This window comes from Bufo bufo, chromosome 4, assembly GCF_905171765.1.
Source record: "Bufo bufo chromosome 4, aBufBuf1.1, whole genome shotgun sequence".
Classification (NCBI taxonomy): Eukaryota; Metazoa; Chordata; class Amphibia; order Anura; family Bufonidae; genus Bufo; species Bufo bufo.
The window spans coordinates 397805912-397811150 of record NC_053392.1 but is presented as its reverse complement, the minus strand read 5'-3'; the positions used below and the strand labels follow the sequence as shown (position 1 = coordinate 397811150).

The 5239-nt window shown below is 45.3% G+C and overlaps 1 long non-coding RNA gene across 1 annotated transcript; it reads right to left on the bottom strand.

Moving 5' to 3' along the window:
- Nucleotides 1–1152: 1152 nt before the first annotated feature.
- Nucleotides 1153–2938, bottom strand: LOC120997322. The gene is made up of 3 exons (XR_005778150.1): nt 2841–2938; nt 2670–2724; nt 1153–1418 (listed from the first exon to the last, which is right to left on the bottom strand). It is a non-coding gene; the product is annotated as an uncharacterized LOC120997322 (long non-coding RNA).
- Nucleotides 2939–5239: the final 2301 nt, after the last annotated feature.

The following is a 5239-nucleotide window of genomic DNA, read 5'->3' as shown; positions in this document are numbered from 1 at the left end:
GGAGATCCCTCCCAGTATCCTGGGTAGGTAGGATTCATATTGTCAGAATAGTGGTCCTCCCCAGACTGCTATATTTATTCAAACCTCTCCCTGTACCGGTACCTAGCTCTGATCTCAAAGCTCTACCAACTGAGGCCCTGAAGTTTATATGGGCAGATAAACGTCCACGTATAGCTAGGCAAACAATGTGTCGCTATAAGTCCCAGGGGGGTCTCTCTCAGATCCGGATTTTCTTAAATACTACAAAGCAGCTAGGCTAGCGCAATTGTTCCTGACTCCCCTGTGGACCTCACTTGAACAGTCACTATTCACTCCACTTACATGGAGGGCCCTGGTTTGGTCTAACCTCATGTTGCCGACTACTATACGCACAAGGTCCCTCTTGTCTCACTAAACTTTACTTCTCTGGAGGTCAGCTAGATTGAAATTATCCCTACAGTCGAAAAACTCCCCGTTAGAATAAATTTTGGGAAAGCCTGCGTTCCCACCGGGGCTTCAGGCTCACACATTTAATTGGGGGAGATCCAATAAGCTCTGCTCTTTACACAAGTTTCTGGTCCGAGGTAAACTAATTTCGTTAGCTGACTGTAAGGACAGATATGACCTCCCCACGAGAGAAATGTTTAATGCTAACCTGATCTTCTCTTTTTTACACTCCCTTCAGACGTCTAACGGCTGTTTTGATTTCACACCCTTTGAACGCTCTGTAACTTATTCTTTATACAAACAAGGTAACGGAAGGGTCTAAACTACCATATATGACAGCATGGGAGGAGAATTTGGAGGTAGAATAATCAGCTTCTAGGTGGTACCAGCGCTCCCAGACTCTTACTATGGGATCTTGGCAGACCACTCCAGCAGAAACATCAATAAAGATATTGCATAGGACCTACATGGTACCAGCTAGACTACAACGCATATACCCTGAGGTCTCTTCACGGTGCTTCTGTGGATGTGATGAGAAGGGCACAATGTTTCACATATGGTGGGCCTGTCCAATTGTGAGGAGATTCTGGAGCCGAATATGCACTCTATTATCCTCAGTGTTGGGATGCCTCTATCCTATGTCTTTGCCCTTATGTCTCCTGAGGGACAAACCCTCTTGGTTAACTTATACCAAATTAAATCTATCACAGTTGTGGGGGATTAGCTCTTTTCCAGGGTCATTCTCACAGATACCTTGCCAGACAACAGATTCTCGTGTCCAAACAGTGTATTTATTTTAACACCAGCACACACAAAACAATACAAATGAACACCTACCCGTCTAGGCTCTCACTAAACATAAATAATTTCCCTACCTCAGCTAAAGCGCCGTTCCTACCCTGTTAACCAACATGCGGCTTTTCCAGCCTCTCAGGTAGTATCAAGTCCAGTACCTTTGGGGGTAGGGGTCTAGCAGTCCTCCCGACTCTGACCTAGTGACCCTACTTTCCCAGGCGTCTAATCAGGTGCTTTATCGCAGCCTGATTAGAGCAGGCCTCACCTGCAATCACCTCAGGTAAAAGGGAATACCCGTGTCGGAAGGGTGTGGACTGGCAGCTCCCTCTACCAAGCCTAACTGCCAGTCCAAGTAAAATCGAGCCCAGAAAATGTTTACAAAACTGTCTCAGCAAACTATGCTTTTGCTGAGTGGGACAACATGCCTTCCAGCACTGTACACCTTATCACATATCCCCCCCCTTTGTTCACACCTGTGGGGGTGAACACTTGTAATACCCGGATGCTCATAAGAAGGCATCCGCTGCACACCTTTCCCTTTATTTTTTCACACCCATGCCAGCAGAGCTTGGTTTATTACTAAAACTGACTTTCTGCCTAATAGATATTGTCTAAGAGACTCCAGTGTCCATATGACAGGCAGACCCTCTCTTTCTATTCTTTGACCTCGCTCTCCCTTTGTTTTACACCGCTGCTTCAGCAGAGCATGTTTCTTACGGCTTACTCTTTTTCCACGTATCTGGACCACTTTTCCATTATTCTCAGCAGGGGTTTCCTCGGGTTTGGGGGCAGCTTCAGAGTATTCTGCATCTTCAGTGGCTTTTCCCACTTCGGCAGTCGCTCTTAACTTTGGTCTCTGGAACATCTGAGGATTTCTCCCATTTCAAGACCTCGGCCTTAGCTTCTTCGGCCTCTGTTTCTTTGGCGTCTCCATTCACTTTATTAGCCTTTTCATCCATCACGGACATGGCATCATATCCTTGCCTTCTCAACTTCTCCTCCTTTTTCTCATCAAGGTTGGAGGCACTGGGGACATTGGGATCTTCACCAGACTCGTCTCCTTCTGGAAATCCCTCCACAGATTCACCCAGGATATTGTTCCCCAATTGTTTAGGCTCTAGGAGAGCCAACTCACAGTAGTAGACAGGATCCGCATGTTCTTGGGAATGTCGGGCCAAGATGTATTTCTTTTCAGCCCAGGGCTGGTCAAACTTTTTCTGTTTTTTCTTAGTTTTTCACACCAGTTTGTTGGAAGTGCTCCGTTCTTGGGCCTCCTGGTCCAACTGCTCCTTGCTGGGTTCTGCTGCAGCAGATATAGGAGTATCATGATTCTTTTCCAGACCGTATAGAGAGGGAGGAATCATCTTCTTGCTTGCGGCTGTACCGACAAGTTAGGTCATTTCTGGGTATGGGTCTCAGACACTAGGCTGAAGTCTCCCCACTCTGACCTAGTGACCCTACTTTCCCAGGCGTCACTGCATCCCCCAAAGTCCAGGCTATCACCTAGCCTCATGGCCCCTCATCCTCCCCGGCTGAGACCACTCCAAATCTGCAGGTCTCTGGTCTCAGATAACACACTGGGAGGTGCTTTATCGCAGCCTGTTTAGAGCAGGCCTCACCTGTGATCACCTCAGGTAAAAGGGAATACCCATGCCGGAAGGGTGTGGACTGGCAGCTCCCTCTACCAAGCCTAATTGCCAGTCCAAGTAAAATCGAGCCCAGAAAATGTTTTTAAAACTGTCTCAGCAAACTATGCTTTTGCTGAGACCACTGCCACTCTCTGGATTTTATCTGTCTCACCCATCTGAGGTACCCGAGTGGGACAGCACACCTTCCAGTACTGTACACCTTACCACACAGTGTATACTTTTAGCAGCTAGAATCCATGTAGCTTTCAAATGGCGGTCGACTTCCCTTAGTTTTCAGGCAGCACTGGAGAGAGTCAATAGGATACTTCATTACGAAAGCCTTAATACCATCCACACAGATACCTTTGTGGCCTTTGAGAAGTTCTGGGATCCCTGGTTGTCCTCCTCCCATTCTACTGATCTTCGCTATTGTATTAACTTATAGCTTGCTTCCTTTTCTTTGTGCCATCTTACCATCTACATATACTAGCCTTGTCTGGTGACTTGCATAAATACTGAACCCTGTTATTTCTTCATGTACTTATATTTGTACTGTACTAATCAAATGTTCGCGAACCGCAAAGTCGCGGCGGGCCCCATTCACTTTAATGGCAGGCGAACCTGAAAAACCTTCAGGTCATATTTGCAGCCACCAAATACTTACTAGAAGTGCACAAATCATCCCACAACATGGACCGTGACATACCAGAGGGGGGTCAATGGCAAAAATTCCCCCCAAAAATATGTATTTTAATCAGTGGCCATTTTTATGCGTCTTTAAGGGAAACTGTCAAAAATGTGCCCTGCTGGAGCCTAGAAATTTTTTATTTTAGACCACAGGGGTACAGGTCACAAACATTAGGCATTCACCGGACAGAAAACATCAAGTTATTATGTGGCTGGAGGTATATTAGACGGTCACTGGATATAAATTTTACTGCAAGCCAGTGTACTACAGGCCCCAAAAATTATTAATTCACCGGACAGAAAACATCAAGTGATTATGTAGCTGGAGGAACATTAGATGGTCACCATTAGAGTTGAGAGAACCCGAATTGTAAAGTTCGGGTTCGTACCGAACTTTCGGTTTTTCGGCACCCGGACCCGAACCCGATTTGCGTAAAAGTTTGGGTTCAGTGTTCGCCGCTTTCTTGGCGCTTTTTGAAAGGCTGCACAGCAGCCAATCAACAAGCGTCATACTACTTGCCCAAAAAGGCCATCACAGCCACAGCTGAAAGTACTAGCTTCAAGTACTACATTAGGTACTAGTAAAGAGATATTGCAGCAGACTGAAGAGATTCAAGAGATACTGCAAGAGATTGGCTTAGAGTCTCCAACTGGCTCATCTGTGTTGTTTTTGCTGATCATTGATTGAGAAGAGGTAAGGAATTCGGTCAGCTGTTTGCTATTGTGCGTTTGCTAATGAGCCTAGCTCACTAAGGTGTTACATTTGTTGCTGGGGGAGGAGTTTGGGAAGGAGTGTGTGTATATATAGAGACAGACTCATTAGCTGGCCTAATTCATTAGCTGAAAGTACTAGCTTCAAGTACTACATTAAGTACTAGTAAAGAGATATTGCAGCAGACTGAAGAGATTCAAGAGATACTGCAAGAGATTGGCTTAGAGTCTCCAACTGGCTCATCTGTGTTGTTTTTGCTGATCATTGATTGAGAAGAGGTAAGGAATTCGGTCAGCTGTTTGCTATTGTGCGTTTGCTAATGAGCCTAGCTCACTAAGGTGTTACATTTGTTGCTGGGGGAGGAGTTTGGGAAGGAGTGTGTGTATATATAGAGACAGACTCATTAGCTGGCCTAATTCATTAGCTGAAAGTACTAGCTTCAAGTACTACATTAAGTACTAGTAAAGAGATATTGCAGCAGACTGAAGAGATTCAAGAGATACTGCAAGAGATTGGCTTAGAGTCTCCAACTGGCTCATCTGTGTTGTTTTTGCTGATCATTGATTGAGAAGAGGTAAGGAATTCGGTCAGCTGTTTGCTATTGTGCGTTTGCTAATGAGCCTAGCTCACTAAGGTGTTACATTTGTTGCTGGGGGAGGAGTTTGGGAAGGAGTGTGTGTATATATAGAGACAGACTCATTAGCTGGCCTAATTCATTAGCTGAAAGTACTAGCTTCAAGTACTACATTAAGTACTAGTAAAGAGATATTGCAGCAGACTGAAGAGATTCAAGAGATACTGCAAGAGATTGGCTTAGAGTCTCCAACTGGCTCATCTGTGTTGTTTTTGCTGATCATTGATTGAGAAGAGGTAAGGAATTCGGTCAGCTGTTTGCTATTGTGCGTTTGCTAATGAGCCTAGCTCACTAAGGTGTTACATTTGTTGCTGGGGGAGGAGTTTGGGAAGGAGTGTGTGTATATATAGAGACAGA